We start from the raw sequence: 19,977 nt of genomic DNA, 5'->3' as shown, positions 1-19,977 counted from the left end.
ACACACGTGCAGAGGCAGGAACGGGCCAGCGCTCTGGGCACAGAACCCGGCCTGCGTTCGTGGGGATTCACCTTCCAGGCATTTCTTCCTTCCAGAACCTTCACAGCCCTCTGAGGTCACCCAGGTAGGAGTCCTTCCTGACCTGACCTGGCTGACTTTCTCCCCCTCCTCCATTCGCCTTCCCAAACTTCATCGTCTGTTCCTAGAGACAGCCCACTCACACCTCTGTGCCTTTGCAGACGCAGGTCCCTTGCCCACAGTGTCACCCACCACCTTCTCCTGCACCCCCTTCCCGTGGGAGTCAGCATGGGCCTCCCTGCTTGTTGGGCATGTCCTCCCCCACCCACCCAGGTGTCATTCCTCCCAGTAACGTTTCCAGCCCTTCTGCCCCATGGGGTAGGGGGCAGAGCTCAATGGCCCCAAACACCCTTAGGATATATTTCCTACCCTTGACCTTGACCATGAGCTCTTTGGGCAGGAACTATGCAATGTTTGTCTTTGAATCCCCAAGCTTGGATGTGCATTCCCGTTCAACAACTAATGGCCAGGATTTCCATCCGGAGAAACAAAATATTATTCTTTTTTCTTTGAAAAAGTGGGTGGGAGCTAGTTGTCCTGATTTCGTTTATTTCCCTTGGTCAAACCATGCAAAAAATCCCTAAACTCAAAGTGGAGCAACTTCCATTTCAGATCCGTTTCTCCTCCTCTAACATGGTCTATTTATTTTTATTGGTTTGTTTCTCATTAAATCCTTCAATTACTCTGCAATGTAAAATGGTGAAATTATTGGCATATGCCACCTTCATCATGTATCTGAGTTTGCTTATTACACTTGCAGAAAATGCCTGAACGGTGTTTGGTTCTGTTGTGGACTGAGACAGAGTTAATAACTATTATTTGGCGGGTTTTTTTTCCCTGAGAAGCACTGCTTTTCTTGATTGTTTTTTACAGTTGGATTGGGAATATTGATTTATTCACCACTGTTACAATAATTGTATACAAGGAACGAAAAATGCGGAGGTAACATTTCATCAGCTCCAGCAGATTCATTAGTTGTAGTAGATTAGGCCCAGTGTTGCAGCGAAGATTTGCATTTAGAGGAAGAAAAAGTTTCTTCTTCTTCTTTTTCTGATCTTAAAAAAGCCAAGAGAACTTAATAGAGATGTTTTACCCGAAGCTGCTTCTCTTATTAGTCAATCAGTATCTCTGATGAGCCTAACGGAGAAGAGTAAATAGCACCTCTGCCTTCTAAAAGAAAACGTCTGATGAAATTATTGGGGAAAAGGCCCCGCAAAACCAAGAGAGTTTAGTGATTCCCTCTTACAGAAGAAATTTTAAAGATGAGGAGAGGGATTCCCTGGTGGCACAGTGGTTGAGAGTCCGCCTGCCGATGCAGGGGACACGGGTTCGTGCCCCGGTCCGGGAAGATCCCACATGCCGCGGAGCGGCTGGGCCCGTGAGCCATGGCCGCTGAGCCTGCGCGTCCGGAGCCTGTGCTCCGCAACGGGAGAGGCCACAACAGTGAGGCCCGCGTATCGCCAAAAAAAAAAAAACAAAAAACCAAAACCAAAAACAAACAAAAAAGACTAGGAGAATTTGAGTATGCCAATGCCCCAACAAAAGTTCCTTCCGTGGATTTCGTGAGGGTTCCGCTATTCAAGAAATAACAAGATCCCTTAGTATTTTAATAATCAAACCCCATGCATTATAGTAGTTTCATTTGCATTTATTCTACCAAAATGTAAAACAGCTTGAAGATGAGAAGAGTTAGTTTCCTCCTCAGCTTCTCAGACAGGAAAACCTTTAAGTATCCTGCACACAAAAACGTTAAAACTAAAGGCAGCTGAGACATGAGCACTGAAGTCTAGGCCCCTCCCACGTCCCTGATCCGAGTTGATCGAAGTGAACAAGAAGTAGAGCTTCCTGGAACTGGACTGGAGGCTTTAAAGAGACTCCTCACCTCCATCCTTTCCAGCCTCCGAACAGGAGGCTCTGCTCCCCCTCCGATGGACCCCCACGGGCTGCACCTCCTGCGTCACTCTTGTTAAAGGCTTGGTTTATGGCAGGAGGCATGTGAAGAGGTACGAGCCTATGTCTGATCCAAGACACAGGGCAGGAAAGTTAAGGCGGGGAGGAAAGGGGTGGAGAGGGCAGGAAACAAAGGAAGAGGGGACAGACACAGACTGCGTGACGGCAGAGAGGGGAGGACACTCGCGTGGGTCACCTCCATCCCAGAAGCAGGTATCACAGGCCTCCTGTGTGAGCAGGTTGCCAGGTCCAGAGTGAGACGTAAAGTAGACACAGTTCCAGCTCCCCAGGCTGTAGACTGTGATGCAGACCTGCTGGCAGGGGAGGTGGGCTGGACCGTCCTCCTGCTGGGTGGCACTTGGGAATCCAGGGTGGTCAGCCCTAAACCAGGATCCCGGCAGATCCATTTTCCAGGGACAATGCCTCCATCACTGTTTGTACAGGCCCACCTGGGAATTCAAACAGGGCTGGGGGGTATATGGGCGTCTTTGGGACTAAGGTGGAGACACTTACCAAACTGCCTTGGTCACTTTAGCCTGGCTTTCTAGACACAGGATCTCCCCAAGGTCAAAGCACCGCATGTCTTATGACCTAGACTTCCAATTTGTTTCTTCTGTCTGCTCGAATGCAGTTTGTTCGTTTTTCTTTAAGCCCACACTGAGCATGTCGCGAGAATACTTCTAAAACAAAACTTAGAGTTGGAATGGTCTTAGGGATACGTTGAAAAGCTCTGTCTTTGGTTGGATGTTAGTGGCGTGACCCCAAGTGTTGAACTCCGTATGCCCCAGCCAGGACCCTGCACACTCTCATGTCAGAACTGCCATCGGATGGTCACCGAGAACCCCAGGGCTCCTGCCATCTCCCCGAGAATGGTCTCCGCCGTGACGGAGCTCAGCCGGGATGGAAAGTGGGCATCTCAGCACATTTTGACCATGGGGACACATGGCCATCTGCTAGTAGCACTTTCTGAAGTTTCCTTTAAAAGGAAAAAACCAAGATCCTTCCACACGGATGCTCTGTGTGGGGTGGCCTCCACTCTGAACCAATCAGTAGTTCTGAAGTCTGATCCCAAACCATGAAACTTTCCGCCAATTTTCACTTTGAAAAACTGCAAGGCCACAGAAAACTTTAGAGAACGGAACAAAGAACCTTGTCCATCCTTCACGTAGGGTCACGTCTCTGTGTGTGTGCGCACATGTGTGCTTTCTGAATCCCTTAAAGTGGTAGGTATCACGTCACTTCACCCCAAATACTCGAGCACACATCTCCAAAGAGCGAGGACACTTAAAACACAATCCTATATTTACTGGAGAAATTGAACATTGATATAAGAGATCGAACACCCAGCATTCAGTCAGGCTTCACTGATTGTTTCAATAATATGAAATCATCCTCACCTCAGACCTAATGGGGGATAACAGTGCATTTGGTGGTTATTAATTTTTATAATTGTAAAAGAAATAAACATTTTATTAATTTAATTATGAACTATAACTCACTATTACATAATAGGTGTTTCAAGTTTGGTGATCAGTTACTGTTCAGATGAGTCCTTCCCTTTTCCCATTTGAGACTAGTTTGGGCAGCTTTACGTCACAGTAGGTTGAATTTCTTCTGTGAGCTTATTCATGGGGTCCCCATGGAGAAGAAGGGTCGTTGTCAGGCAAACTTGGGAACAGGGTATATTATGCTCCCCTCTTGGAGAACGGCAGGCTCTCACATAAAAGGTGCAAGAAGGGGCTGCAGGAAGGTGCCCTCTGCAGCTGTGCAGCTGTCTTCCACTCTTTCTGCCGAGGAGCCCGCGCTCGGCAGTTCCTCCAGTGCCAAGGGGCACAGCTGCTAAGGGAACTAATGCCTAGTGCCAGCTAAACCAAAGTGCGCTCAGAACACTCGCTCACAACTTTGCCAGAGTGATGTCCTAGGCGTGCTAACACGTGGTTTTCTCTATTTTGCTGAAAGATTGCCACGGATGGAACCCTGTCCATGGGAAGAGTTAGCAGGGGGCCCTTCTCAGTGATAAGGTCTTAGCTCAGGACTGTCTGGCCCTCCGGAGTGTGGGGTGCTCCAGCCCAGGTCTGCAAGGAAGTCACGGGGGTGGGTCCTGGGACAATGGAGGTGGGAGGGTCGGCCCAGGACATCTGAACTTGGGCTCGATGCTAATCCGTGTTGTGGACTGATTCTCATACAAGTGATCCCAGAAGGTTTCACGATGTTGTGTAGAACAGAACCAGAATCAAAGAAATTCCACCCTGGAAGGAGCTGGACCCTGTTCCACCAGGCACATCATCCCAGTTCATTTCATTTCTTTTTTTTTTTTTAACATCTTTATTGGAGTATAATTGCTTTACAATGGTGTGTTAGTTTCTGCTTTATAACAAAGTGAATCAGTTATACATACACGTATGTTCCCATATCTCTTCCCTCGTGTCTCCCTCCCTCCCACGCTCCCCATTTCATTTCTTGATGTCCATCGACATCCCTCCTTTTCTGTCATATGTTCTCATAAATACTTGAAAATTCTCCTTCTTCTCTATAGGTTTAATGTGTTAAAATACTCAGAAGAACATAATCTGCTTAAAATCCAGCTGGAGGACCATGGACTGTGCAGCTGTCCAGAAAAGCTCTGAGGATGGAAGGAACGGAGACAGGCTCCGTCGGCTCCGTCGGGTGGGCTGTGGTCAGGGTGGCTGCTGGTGGCACCGCACAAGGGGGCTGAAGACACAGCCCTTTGCTCCAGATGGCTGTCACCATTTGCCACCATCGTGACCTTGAACAAGAAACTTGGATTCTTGGACCCTCAATTTCCTCCAAAGGAGAGAGTCATCCTATCTCAGCGTGCTGCAAACGTTTGGGTAGATAGGTAATGACCTTAGCACTGCATGGGGTGCCCCAGTCCCCGGCTGTGACACACCCAGGCTGGTGCTATGTGCAGGCTGCCAGACTCTGCGGGGTCTAGGGCTCATCACTCCTCTCTGAGGAGGCTGTGTGGCCCCCTCTGTGTATCCAGGGGCTGGACAAGACAGGTGTAAGGGACCCCTAGCACTGGGATTCCACACAATTCTGTGAAGGCGGTTTGAGGATGACCTTGATCTTGTGAGTTGGTCTTCCCCTGAGACTCCTGCAGTGTTCTGTGCACATGCCTCCTTCAGCAGCCACTAAACACCCTGGCTCAGGGTCGCTGACAGTGGATGGGCTGGGGTCTGCCTGGTGTCCCACCTGAAGCCCCGTTCCTGACTCATTTGGTTGCCATAAGAAAGTTCCGACCCATCTCAGAGCTTAACATTTTGGGATGTAGAGATTCCTTCTGGACAATGGGATGAGGAATGCCCAAACATCTTTCCAATCCTTTGGATAAAATGAGCAGATGCTGATTAAAGCATTCTTCATTGACATGACAAGTCATTCACATACCCCCTCTGCTTCTCTGCAGAGCCAAATAAAATTATTCCAGAGCTCCCCAGTACAGAAGAGACGGCTAGCTTCATTTAAGACCAGGCGTCACAGTGAGTCCTCAAGTGAGGCTGGCCTTCCGGAGGCTGGCACCCTCCATGTGCTGCCAGACAAACTCACCTCGTCATCCTCAGCTGGGCATCAGTATCTTTCTGGTGCCCGCTGGGCCAGCATCTTGACCTGGACCCTGGAGAAGTGTTTGTTTATTAACCTCCTGGGTGCAGGGCTCGGCTGGGGACTGGAGTGGAGGCTGGAGGACCTACGACCACGTCCTTATTTGTCTGCCCGCCTTCATCCGTGACACCCCGCCAGGAAGCACGGGGCCCTCAGAGTCCACGGACCAGGGCTTCCCTCCCGCCTCTGTCACTTGGCAGCCATACCACTTTGATTTTTTTTTTACTAAATTCTTTTCCCAAATCTGTTTTCTTTTGAGGTAAAGAGGAAGAAACCTGTCCTTACAAAACTACTCTTGGTCTAAATGAGATCCCGTTTGTGAAGTTGCTGGCACTCACATGCTGTTTAGTAAATGTACGTTGCCTCCCTGCAGCTCCCAGACGAGGAGCCACAGTTCTTGGAGGAGAGAGCGGTCCGGCAGGGCAGAACCAGCCCAGTTGCCTCTGGAAGGATGGAAGTTTAGACACGGACGGATGCTAAGCTGCGTCCCCAAGAGTCCAGCGGAGCAGTGTGGAGTGACCGCTCTGACACTCAGCCTGCCCCGGAGGACGTGTCCGTCTGTCTGTCTCCTGAAGGACTCGGACTGCGCTTGAAATCGGATTCACCAACAGCTTTGAGTATCGGTTTCCTGATGATGGACAGAAACGTGAAGCCTCGAAAAAATACTTAAATCTACAGGCAGAATCCGAGGGAAACAAAAGGGCTTGGTGAGAGGATAAATAGGTGCCTGCAAACGCTACGCTTAACGCACCAGTCATGAAAAGGTCTGAAAACTGCAGCAAAGAGTCTTGGACAGCTGCGTCGAGGAAAAGCGTGCGCTCAGCAGAACCCAGCAGCGCTGCTGTGTGGAAGAGTTTTCAATGTCTTTTCCCTCATAACTAGATTATTCAGTACAATGTCGTTTGCTGCCACTGACATTTTCTTTAAAGTCATAAAGGCCTACCTGGTAATAAAAGGGCTCGGGATAAAATTAGGAATATCCTGTATAAATTATCCTTAACCTTGGCTTCATTTGGATGGAGGCTTTTTAGACCTGATCAATTTTCATGAAACTCTCCGCGTAAAACTGTGAAAAAATATTTGATCCCCGCTCTCGTGAAGGCAGTGGTAACAAGGCAGCTGCTTTGCTTCTACTTAATGGTGCTGTTGGTGCCAGTCTCTGTGGGCGATGTAGGGAAGCAGGGGATAATTTTGAAATTTAATGTAATTTCCCAGAGCGCTGTTAGGGAAAACATCCCCGTCGATATGCATATTTTATATAAGTGCTGTGTAGTCAAGGACGTTCAGCAACTTGCCAGCTTTTCTGCTTAGCTGGAGAAGCATTCACTCACACAACTTGGGCTCCTGCCCAGCTTTGCAAGAGGGTAAATTGCTTGGGCGAAGTTGTCACATTTTCCCTCCTCGGATTATTTGCATCACGGGCTTCCCCGCGAAGCCATCAGTGTGGGCGCAGGAAGGAGGTGAGAGTCATGACCAGGATGCCCTACATCCCGTCCTGGGCTGGCCCCTCTGGACCAGAGGAAGGTCTGCTGACTCACGGGAAATTTGGAGCCCCCGGCAGGGGCTCTCTAAGGCGATATTCGTTCCTACAGCAAAGTGGGCTGCGACGCTTCCTCTACTCGGGGCGAGAACACCAGCTTAGAAAACCTCAACGTGGGAAGGAAGGGCTCCCGCGCCTGTGGAGAGAAGCTGGCTTATGATTCATTCCTGAGTTTCTGGAGGGTGCATGGGCCCTTCGAGGACTCTTTCTTGAGCCTCCAGAATTTCTGGCGAGGCTTGTGCAGCTCTCCCTGGTCAGTCCTCTCCCTCATTCAGTGGCTCCCCTCTGCATGTGGTGATGGGGGACCCCAGTGTTGGTGGAGTCCCTGCAGGTCCCCCTGGGTCCCTGCCTTTGGGGGCTGCAGGCTGTGCATGTGACAGTGCCTGCCCAGCTGACCCCACCCCCGGTGGAGGCTGAGGTCAGCAGGTACAAAGCGAATGGAATCTCAGCCATTACTCCCCTCGTAATCCAGACATTACGTTTATAGACCTTTCATCCAGACGGTTCCCAGAGAGCATCTGCAAATTTAACAAACTGTGGCCGAGAAGTCCAGCAACCTCTTCAGTTGAATGATCGGAATCACTGAACCAGCCTGTCTCTCAAGCCCCTGCACAAGGTGCTGGAACCCAAGTTCAAAGTGGGGGCTTCCATGAGCCCGTGGAATCCAGCTCACGCCCACATTCCTTCCAAAGGCCCCAGCCTCGGTGGAGCGTCTGTGGCCCATCAGCCCCTCGGCCTGTTACGGAGACTCCATCCTGATTACCCGTCACATGAAAGCAGAAAGACTTTCCTCTCCCACAGCTGGCTCAGCTGTGTGTCCTCCCTCCCTGGCAAGGATGCTCTTCTCCGCACTCAGGTCTCTGGGACGCCCCAGCCGACCTAACTCGGGTGCACCTATGCCAGCAAAATGCAGTGGGGTCCAGTGTCCCCTGCGTCTGTGGGGACTCATGCGTCTGTGGGGACTCATGCGTCTGTGGGGACTCACTCATGCATAGCACCGGCCGGGAGGCAAGGTGCATTTGCTGTGCCTGAGGGACACACCTCGTTGAAAAGGTGTTCCACGCTCCGCATGCCCTGGAAGCTACACTCGGCGCGTGGGAGAGGAGCTGGGGAGTCGCTGAGCAAACCGATGGAGGACCATCCTCAACCGCCACCTTGCACTGCCCGCAGCTGGGATTATGCGCGGCTCCCTGCTCCCCCCAGCACGTCTGCCAAATCGACGCAATTCCAGCTGGATTTCCTCGGGGGGATCTTTCTCGAAAGATACCCCAGTGCAGAAACCAGCAGCTGAAAGGCCTCTCGCACCCCATCCTTACGAGTGAGAGGACACCCATGGGGTCTCACTCCAACCTTTGTTGAGGGGATGGGTCCCAGGCATCCCCTTGCTGCTTGCCTGTGTATCTTCCAGAGCCAAAGCCCGGCTGTGCCCTGGGGCCTTGTGCAGTGGTCAAACACACACACACACACACACACACACACACACACCTGTCTCTACCTGAGCCTGAGTGCAGGGTTTGATCTCTGGCCCGAGACTCTGCAGGAACGGAGATGCCCCTTCCAGACCTAGACCACCTCAGGGCTGCAAGTCTTCCCTTGTGGCATGGCCGCAGCCTGGAAGGCCCGTCCGTGCAGAGTGCCTGGTACCCAGGCCGGGCAGATGCGCCAGGGCAGGCTAGAGGGATGCTCTCGCGGACGGGCCACCTCGGGCTCAGGCCTGACAGCCTGACAGAAGGTGGGCTGGGAACAGGGAGCCGGCAGGGCCTTGGTCCCTCTAGGTATTTTGCCCATGCAGTCAGGGAAACCAGGCTCAGGGAGATGTGGTTCCCAGGGAGGGGAGCAGCCAGTGGTGCCGGGTGTGAGAGGCGGGTGGGTGCAGGGCTGGGGGCACCAGAGAGCAGGGGCCTCCAGTGATGGCAGCAGCCCACGCGGAGCCTGGGGGAGGGGCCCCTGAAGCTGACAGACACGCCCCTCTGTGCTTCCAGTGCAGTCTTGTCAGATCCTTCCAGAAAGGCCACGTGCTCTCTGGGGCAGGCTGTCTTCGCCCCCGACGGAAGAGATGACCCCATCCAGCTCTCCTGCACAGTGACTGTGTGACACGGGAGGGCATCAGGTACAGCTTCTGGAATCAAATAGGCCACCAGGCTGCCAAGCTCTGCCTCTGATCACAGGACCGAGATCCAAGTCCTGAAACGGTGCATGAGTCAGAACAGCACCGGACGTGGGGGTCATAATAGTGGCCACTTCTGGGTCCTGCTCATCTGTTACCCACGAAGGTACGCTGCCTCATTTGGAGCGATTCTCGAACAAAGCAATTTGGCAAACAAAGCTGACCTTTGCCACTCCTGGGGGAACATGGGCAGGACCCGCACTCCGAGTGTCCAAAACCCAGGTGGGTGGGGTCAGGGGAGGGGTTCCCAGGAAGCTGACTTTGAAACTGGGGCCTGAGGCTGCATAATGTTAGCCTGGAAATTTGGGCGTCAGGGGGATGAATAGCTGGGGGGAGGGGAGGGGCAGGGAGAGCAACCTGGCGGGGCCTCCAGATGGCGCGTCTGAGGAACTGCAAGGGTCAGCAAGTCTGGGCCTGAGATGGCGGGGCCACACCCAGGAGGGGTAAGGTGGGCTTTCGGGCGTGGTGAGGAGGTTGGATTTGTTCCGGTAGCGTGGGTGGGTCTCCAGAGCCTCTTCCTGAAGTCCCTTCCTTCGCTTCGTGGGTCCGGCAGCTGCAGAAGCCCCTCTTTTCCTTCTCAAGGGTCCGCGGCCTGAAGAAGCAAAGGTAAGCGACAGAGCCGTGTGCCTCCGGATCGTTCCCCCTCTGCTGGCTCTGTCCTCTCAGGAGCGGACACTGTTTCACCGCTTCCGGCCCTGGGGAGGGAGCAGGCAGGGCGAGCACAGCATGACTGCCCACGATGGTGAGGGCTGCTTCTCCTCTGAGGGGCTGTTGCTTCACTCAGCTCAGAGTCCGGCTCCAGCCTCTCCCATCCGAAGCCACAGCAGCCCAGAGGTACAATTAGCCAATCTCCTTCCTCCTGCAACTCAGGACTCACCTGGTGTTTAGCGACTTATTTTCCTGTCTGCCCTGGACTTGAGCTCCACTTACTCCCCATCCAGAGAGGGCCACCCATTCAGCCTCTAATGCATCCTTGAGAAGTTTGCTAAGCGTTTGTAGAACGTGCTGTAACATTGCCCTGTGGACCGTGGTGACAAACCCTGCCCATCAGAAATACCTGCGGCAGTTCTGAAAAATGCAGGTATCCTGGCCACACCCTCAATTCAAGCTGCAACCTTGTGCTGTGTTTTGAGGTCATGCAAACCCGGTGTGGCAAAACTTCCTGTTGTCTTACGCCAACGGCTATCTGAAACAGGATCATTTCTTTCAGGTAGGAAGGACCATTGAATGAGCAAATAGGATGCCGTTGATTTCTCCCTGGTGCCTCCACGCCAAACGCTAGTCATTGGCCAACGATTTTTCTGGGAGACACGGTGACATCATCAATGATGATGGGGTCATAGCAGAGAAATAAAAGCCATGTTAATTTCAAGGTCCATTAAGACTCCAGTTTAAGAAAAAATCAATGTTTTCTGAACATAAATGGGAAAAAATTGGTACAAGACAAAATTCTATTTCAAGCTTTTAAGTCTATGACCAGCAAGGGATGAAAATATTGGCAAAGAAAAAAGAATTTTTGAGTATTTGATAATCTCCCTCAGAAATGCTATGTATAAGTGTAAGTTATTTAAGATAATTGTTCATTGAAGCAAATTGATGCCTCAGGCATTGGGTTTTGACAGAAAGTCAACTTTTGCCAGTTGAAACGTCTAATACTCTAGCACCTGTGAGCAAATCAGGAGGTGTTCTCTCCACCAGTGAGCACTGCCCTTCAGACAGGAAGAAAAGGACTTCTGTCCAACCCTCTTGTTCTACCCACAGTGACCAAACAACACCTTCTTGAAGGGATAGGAAAATCAACGATGGACCAGAAAAAACATCCTGGAGGATTTTCATCTGTATAGATGAAAACAGTTGTAAAGCTCTTCTATGCAGTTTGAAAAGTACTTTATTGCATTCCTTTGGTTGGAGGTTTTCCTTGTGTGATAAGACAACGCAACTCTGCACACTACTGTGTGTGGGGAGGGGGGCAGGGGGAGCTCTAATCCCTGCTCTTGGGCAGCCCAGCCTAAGCCCCGAGGCCAGGCAAACACTCAGTGATGTGTGGGATTACACAACAGAGGAAGTGTTCATTTCCGTTCACATCCCTAAGAGATAAGAGTTTCAACTCAAAACGCCTCCTTAATAAAAAACGAAAACTGCATCATTCAGCTTTCCTTTTTTGGGGGAGTGGGGGATGGAAACAAAGTACATTTACTTAAATAAATCTATAAAGCCAAATTAGATATGTAATGGTTTAAATACTTATTCTTAAAATAATTCCTTAGGTGTGTCCCAGCTGCGGGCACATCGTGTCAATGGAAAGAAGAAATCACAACACCAACCACGGCCGATTTCAGTCTTGTTGGTCATATGTGGCGTCAGGCCTGGGTTTTCCACATTCTAATGGTGTTTAGGCACCTAGAGCTGAAGCTTCCCGATGCCTGAGTTTGCAGGTGATTTCCAGGAGCCTCTGTTCTCCTCTGATGGGTTGGCTCTAGGGACAAACGTGTCTGTTTCATTCAAACCTTCCTGCCACGTGCATAACCGGTGGCAGTTTCCCCAGAGTTCACTTCCACAGTTTGTGTCCAGAAGGATGAACCAAGCTTCAGTGTCGCATCGCACCAGCTGCTGTGCCTTTCGGGCACATGTTCCTGCTTTCGTTTTGGCAAAGATTTCCTGTTGCCCTGTGCGGTGGAGAGTCCTGTGACCTACTCAGTTCAGGCTGAGCTGGCCCATTGACTAGAGCCACAGGAGACCTCTTTGCTGGCAGCGTTGGTCTTTCTTTAGAAAGTGCTCCCAGCCGAGATGGGGATGGCTTCAGGAGCTTCTTGGTGAGCCCCGGCTTTCTTTCCTCTTAAAGGGATGCCAGTTCCAGGCCCACAATCACTGCTGGCACGAGGTCTGGTCCAGGTGGGCTTGAATCCCCCTGCCTTCTGTACCTGTGTCAGTTTTGTTTTCCCCTTTGAACCACCAAGCCCATCTCCGAATCCCCACAAGGAGGCTCAGATCCCTCTGCCTCTGCTGGATTGGTACTGCCTCTCCGCCCAGGATTTGCATCAGTCGGAATGTGAGACCTCTAGCAAGTTGCCAACACATCTTTTCAATCAGAAGAATTTGGTTTGGTTTGGTTTTCTTTGGAATTTTACGTTTGTCACCAAGAGTTTCAACAGCTGAACATCCAGGGCAAGGCTGGGGTCCATCAGCCCTGACGCCGGGAATAGCAGGTGAGGACATGCCAGGGGCAGACAGTGCTAATTGTTCCAATCCTCCCCTCTCCCTTGCCTCTCAGTAGGGAGAAGCCCCCTGCTTTCTTGGGTCTCCTTTAAGGCTAGCCTTAGACGTTTTGGAGGAGGAGGGACACTCTAGTGATGCTTGGATTTTGAGGAGCAGATGTTTTTGAACAATTCCCTCCAAATGGTAATCCTGGACTTTGGTAATTAGGTGCAGATGATAAGGTTTTACATAAGAAACCAGTATCCTTGAATTTCAGTCAGATGGATGCAATCCATGCATGCAAAAGGAGAAGAGGGGCTTCTGCAATTGCAGAAATGCAATCCGTGCATTTCTCTGCACCCAGATTGCTTGCGAAGTGAGGCGGCACCCCCGTCAAAGGGGAGGGATGAAAAGATAAAAAGAAAAGACTGATTTTCAAAGCCAATTATGTCCCTGTCTCAGGGATGCAAACCAAAGTTTGGAGAGAAAAGAAGTGGTGTGTGTGGGCGTGGATGGGATTTTCTTAATCTGGGAAACTGGTTCGGGCCCATGAAGCATTTCATGAAAAGCTAATGTGAAACCGATGTGCTCATCAATATTTATGTCCTCCCAGCTGGTTGTGGGCCCCTAGCCCCCTCCCTTCCCTTGCCAGGCCAGTCAAATACTTCGGCAAAGGAATACAGTGGACCCAAATAGTACAGTTCAGCTCGGAAGGGTTTTCTTCCTGCAAACATGCCGTCTCTCTTCCTTTTAGCTATTTAGTTTTCACCTGCAAGATCTTCCTTCCCCCCGAAACCGGGAAGCACTTACTGAGTATTTGCAGTGCAGGCTGCACTTGCTGCATGCCCTCCGTCCCCCAAGGGGCTGAAGTTCACAAGAAGGAAAGTGGGAAGAGGAGGGGACCCTTAGGTTCCACGGGCCTGCTCTTGTCCAATGTCAAGGTAACTCTGAGAAACAGTGTCGGTGATGACGGTCACCCTTCTACAGACGAGGAAACTGAGGTCCCGAGAGCATCAGTAACCCTTGTACTAACTGGTAGAGCAGACTTGGCGGAAGTCAGAGCCCTCCCTTCGACCCCAGGCTTCCTGCTAGTTCACGGCTGGCCTGTGGTGGTCTCGGGGGGCTCAGCCTGCCTGCAGAGCTTGGAGTGCACTTCCTTCTTCTCAGCACGTGGGGCTCAGAAACTCCTGGAGACCATCGGAAGCCTCTCCCATTGCCTAGGAATTAAAACAGCTACTTGGGCATCTTCCCTGCTAGATCAGGTGTCCCAGAGAGCAGGGCGAGGTTGGATGTAAGCGATGTCTATGCCTGAGTACCTTTCCTGCAGCTCAGCACCTAGGAGGCCCTGGGGAAATGTCAGCTACTGAAGGAGGGTAGGGGAGCCCCAGGGCCCGGGGCACCTGCGGCTCAGGTGTTTCTGAGTGGAGGAGAGACCCCATGGTGAAGAGGATTTCTTGCACCGTGAGCCGGAGTCACACGTATGCCTGTCGTTTTGCGCTTGTCCCCAGAAATGAAGCGCTTGCTTAGAAGTCACCGCCTCTGCCTTGTTTTACACCATGTCCGTGATCTCAGAACTTCCGAGCTTGATTTTATAAACCTAGGGGGAAAAAGAGGCCCAGCCAAACCTGAGGCTCATTACTCATAGAAACTAATTTTTAAATACACAATTCTAGCATAAATTTACATATAAAGAAGGATGTTGGTCTGAAAAGAATCCTGTTATCATAACATTGTGGTTGGCGTACAAAACCACAGGAGGCACATATGCAGAAGTTAGGGTTGCTCAGCAACCGTAATTGCCCGGTTTAATGTCTAAGCAGATAGACTGGTGGTTGAAATGCAGTGTGGGGAAGACCCCACGTCTTCCACCACTGGAGTGGTAGGTGAGTGCGCAGCCCTCCCCGGCAACCCGCACGGGGAGGGTAACTCTTAAACAGGTGAAGACACGTCTGGGGTCCTGCAGCTCTGCACTGTGCTTGGAGCAATTGCTTGTGCCCAACGTCAGAATGTTTCCATCCAGCCTCCCCTTGTCATGATACCTCTGTCAGCTTTGCAGTATTAGTGACACACGGGCTTGCTCTGCCCTCCGGGGTAGCAGGACTGGGGGCTGGAACTTGCTGGCAGCCGCCGCTGAGTGCACGGTGGAAGGCCCTGGAAGGTCTCTGAGACAATGGAACTGGTATGAGGCCAGGGAATGGTTTTCATTCTCAGTTGGGTACAAGTTCTGGGAAGAAGGGACCAGCAGAGCGAGGAGTCGGTACCAGGAGGATGAACAAGGAAGCCTGGTCCATGGCACACCACACCCAGATCCGTCCTCCCTCAATCCCCTTCACTCCAAGTTCATCAGTGGTTCCTTACGGCCTTGGAGACAAACTCTGAACAGCAGTCAGTGCTCTGACCATCTATTCCTGTGATGAGGCTCTACTTGGAAACATGTTCTTTGTCGTCTCGGGAGGCTCTCACCCTGCTCTCTGGTATGAGAGATATAATCTAGCGGGAAGATGTCCGAACAGTTGCTTTATTGCTTGCCGGTGTGAGAAGGCCCCTCTGTCTGTGAGGGTTTGGTTTCTCAGCCCTCATGAGCTGGGTGGGAGAGAAAGTCTGCCCCATGCTCTCCAGGCTGACTGAACCACTCAAGACCACCACAGCTCCGTGGCGGCTAGCAGGAGGCCTGGGGTCCATGGCAGAGCGCCAAGGTCTTTCCGTAAAGTCCAGGTCTGCTCTACCATTTAGTACGAGAGTTACCGGCCTACTCGGAACCTCAGTTTCCTCATCTATTTTTAAACTTCTCTTGCTGTAGTTGAAGCACAATATACAAAGAATGGGGAAAAGAGAAAAACGGTAGAGAAAAACCATCACCTCGATATGCTTACGCACTAACCAACGCCCATCCCAAACCTGGACCTTATTAGCAGGACAGTGGTGTGGGCGCTTGTGACCGGCGGTGTGGGCTGTTTGCTGTGACATTGACCCTTGTCCACCTACTTTCTCAGAGCATCATCTCCAGTGCAGAGGGATGGTGGCCGAGGGCTTCTTCTCATCCTTATCGGTGCAACGGAATTAGAAGAAGCCGAGTGAACTGTGTGCCTCCCTGGTCCAAAAAAGCAGCACTGACTGGCCATTGGGTCAAGGTGACTGCAGGGGCCATGTAGGGACCGGGCACTGTTCTCGCTGTTCTTAAAACAGTGTCACTTTTGGGGGCTGGGTGCGGAGCTCTGTTAAAGGTATACCTTGGGAAAGGAGTGGAGCCTCACTGAAGGATAGTTTCCATGCTCAGGTATTTATTTGTAATGGGTGGGTGCATTTTAAAATTAAACCCAGTCTCTGGCTGGGCCCCCCATTAATAATGAAGGAGGAAAAGCTAAAAGCCTAGAACCACCTGGAAGAGACCTGCATATTCTCGGGCTGAAAGGTTTGTTCCTTTTTTGCTTTTGCTGAAACAGTTTCTTCATGCGTCCATTACGTGGAGCCCATCACACTGTACTATTTAATAGATATTTTTCTAGCTATAGGACAATATAAAGTTTTGGAAAATCTAGTGAAAAGAAATAAATTCAATTCGCCCACTATCCCACTTCTGCTAGTCAGGAATAATCACCATAAATACTCTGTCCTTGCCCCCGAGCTTCTTAATAATAATTTAAAAATTTGTCTTTCCTTTCCATTTCATTAAAAAAAATTTTTTAGTGAAATCATATAATTTTATTTTATTTTTAATTTTGTTAAAAGTTGATTTACAATGTATAGTTGGTTTGTAATGTGTTCATTTCACATGTACAGCAAAGTGATTCAGTTATACATATATATATGTATATATATATTTTCTCACATAGGTTGTCACAGAGTATTGAGCAGAGTTCCCTGTGCTGTACAGTAGGTCCTTGTTGGTTATCTGTCTTATATATAGTAGTGTGTATATGTTAATCCCAAACTCGTGATTTGTCCCTCTGCCTTTCATTTCCATTTTACAGTAAACTTTTTAATGGCATGGACCTCCTCTGTGTGTAGATGCCCATAAATATTCTGTTAGAGGAATGAGTGCAGGCGCCCATTAGCTTTCATCAGTTTCCCTTCACGTGCCAGCTGAGGTTTTCCGTGTTTCAGCGTGGAGGCAGGCACATAGCTATGGTGTCCATCAGGGATCACACGGCGAAAGACTTCTCATAACCAGGGTGATAAGTATTATCTAAACAGTGTGCACTTAGCTCATTGGACACATCGCTTTGCTTCTTTCATGGCAGAGAAACTTAGTATGCAGCCCAAGCTGAAGGCCACTTATCAACAGAGCTGCTCCGCCACCCAATGGAGTGGTTACGTTTATTATGAAAACATTGTTCAACTTTATCACAAGTTAAAATTCTTGTACATTCTGTCCAGAGGGTGCAGGCAGAAAAGCCTGAAATGTCTCCTATCGGGGCTCTGTTGCTACATGGGATCTTACTGTGATAACTGAGTATTTCAAGCCCTGTCTCTGGCCCTGTGAGTTAGAGTTTCTCGAATTCCTTCTTGGAATGAGGTGGAATACAAATAAACAGACCCGTAAACAGCCTTATAAGCATCTGAGCTCCAGTTCGATGAAGGATGCCGCAAAACAGCTGATCTAAAACCTTCCTATTTACATGCAGTTTTTTGGTGAGACAGATGAAAGGTAGCGCATGTGACTGAACTGATCCTACAGTGGTTGATTTCAATTTTCAGATCTTGTATCTCCCTTTGAAATCTTCACTAGTCATGGAGCTAGAAATGATCCCAAATGCCATATTGTTCCCCTGTTCCCTTAAGAAACGTTCCCGGTTTGAGTCATGCTGACTTCCTGGAATTCTCTGGCATCCTGGTCACGTGACTTTCCCCGCGGTCTGCTCCACCTTCCCAGGTGCTCTTAGGTTTAGTGGTGCCTTTTCTGTTCTTCCCAGCCTCTTTCTGACTTTCTGTCTCTTCTGGCTAGTTTCTGAGACTCGCCAGCTCTGTTCCCCATGCTCTTCCACACCTAGCCCAGGGCAGCCGAGGTGTGAGGCCACTATCTGGGGAGCAGGGCGGCCTCTCTTTGGTTCACACTGGCAGTGGAGGAACTCGTGCTCTGCCCTTCCTCTCTTGTGTAAATTAGAATGCCAACTTGTAGGGTCCTTAGAGACCAGCCAGGAGCATCTGCATTTTCTAGAAGGGAAATCTGTCAGACCATTGATTCATTCATAAACATTTACCAAGGGTGCCCCACGTGCTCAGACTAGCTCCAAAATCTATCTGAAGTAAATAAAACAATTCATGGGGGTCGGGGGGAGATGGAGGTTATATCTATTCACTGAGGTCCATTCAGGAGCCTGTTCACAAATAACCTACTTCGGCACGAGTGAGTTTACTTTCCTTTATTTTCACAGACAGTGACTGTGTCCATGAAGATTCATCAAGGGCTGCCCATCCCCTAACATGATACTTTTTCTCTCGTTCTGTTTGCGGGTCGGCTCCTGACTGTCTTAAAATCTCCAAGGCCGGCTGCCTCGAGAAAATATATATCACATGTCCCTGTGGGCCTCACGTCTCCTACATGTGAGTCACACCGAGGGAAGAGGTGAGTCATTTAAGTACTTTTTCTTCTTCCCGGGTTTGAAATTTTCATGTTGCTTTTGCAAAATGCAACAAGGGCAGGGAGGTAGATGTAAAGCGTTCTGGCTGCATCAAATCCAGATACGTCCAGAAGCGACGGTTCAAAGCAGAGACTCTCTGGGCTGGGAGAGAAAATAAAGGGAAACTCAGGAGATAATGCTTGAGACAGATTGTCAATAGCATGTGGAAAGGCCACTTCACTTGATCAGCTGGGCTGTTTTGAGCAGAATTTTGATTAAAGAAGACATTCCAGGCAGGGCTGGTGCAGACAGGCCTTCTGAGCAACAGTTGCTCAAAATACATAAATGTGAACCTCAGTGCGTGAGACCAGGATGAAGCGGATCTGTCAGAGGAGAGGGCCCCGGGGCTTCCTCCTGTTACCAGCTCAAGGTCTGCCTGGACGAGCACACCACAAGTTATTCATGCAGCCCACACATCCAAGAAAAAAGAAAAAAGCTTTTGACCAACTGCATGACGTGGGCGAGACTGGGGACCAGGAATTAGGTTGCCTTCCTTCCACGATCACGGGCTGATGGCCAAAGCCCTCACTGTGCAGACCCTCCCGAGCTCTGGACCCCAGGTGCTCATACCTGTTCTCCTCAGACCCCTCCCATTGCCAGTCCACCCCCAAACACAGGAAACTAAAGAACGTCAATGGAAGAAATGTTTGTAAATATTTAAGTTACCATCATGTGGAAACTTCTAGAAAAAATATATTTTGCAGCCTGTGCTCCCGATGCAACTTTCCTCTCCCTTTGGTCCACGGGACGTTGGAAAGTGGAAGTTACATCCGTGTAGGATCGGACACGGGGCTCTGTGAGGAAGGGTTACCTGTGAGTTGGTCTGTGTCATCCCGCCCAGCCCCTCACGGTGACCTTCCTGGCCCCTCTGGCTGCCCCCAACCCAGGTGTTGCCCTCGTTTCTTGTCGTCTTACCCAGGAAGGTGACTATTTCAAGGACCATGTGAAAGATGTGCTGAGGAATCTCGCCATTGAATTTGTACCTGCCTGGCCAGCCTGCTGTAGCCACACGTGGGTCTGGGGCTTGGTGTGTGGCTTCCTGGTGGGAAGAGCACGTGTATCAACAAATGCCGCAGCTTCGCGGTAAGGGCTCGGCGGCTTCTCATCCATGCCTCGGGGCTGCGCACGGTACTCACGCGCTGCGTGCCCAGTTTACGGGCCGTCTGCTGTGCTCTGGTCGGCAGTTTGGCTGAAGTGCTGGGTCACGGCCTCGGGAAGGCTTGTGTCTGGGGGTCTGGGCGTGGCTGTGTTGGGGAAGGGTGAGGCGCTTGGCCTTTGCCCGGTCCCTGACTCCTGCCATGTCCTCTCCATCTGAGCCTTGGGTGACAGGTAGAGAATGGGGCTAATTCACACTCTACTGGCGCCAGTCACTGTGTTGACCCTTCCAAGGAGAGCATCGCCTTTGACCTAGAATCTCAGGGAGAGTCACCCAAGGGGGACAGGGACTGGGGGAGTTTTAAGAGCTGCACCGGGAGGGCGGTTCTGAGCACCTTCACAAGGGCACTGCCCAGGTTGGCCAAGGCTCGGGAAATGGTGAACTTAAGAGGAAGCAGTAAGGGCGGGCTTCGTTCATTTCTGTCCGCAAAGCTCTTGGCCCTGGGTCTGATGGGTCTTGACCTGTACACCCTAGAACCCAGGTCCATGTTTTGGAGGAGGCATGGAATTTGCTGGTATAAGATTTTTCCTGGGATGACCTTCCCAGGCATTGTGGATTATGGCTAACACGAGTCCTAGAGCAGCGGGGGAGGTGCCGGGTGCCCTGAGCTGTACGATGCACGTGTGAGCCCCGTTCCCTGCAGTGG

The sequence above is a fragment of the Grampus griseus genome, assembly GCF_964374135.1.
Source record: "Grampus griseus genome assembly, chromosome: 16".
NCBI lineage: Eukaryota > Metazoa > Chordata > Mammalia > Artiodactyla > Delphinidae > Grampus > Grampus griseus.
Note: the sequence above shows the minus strand (reverse complement) of the source record.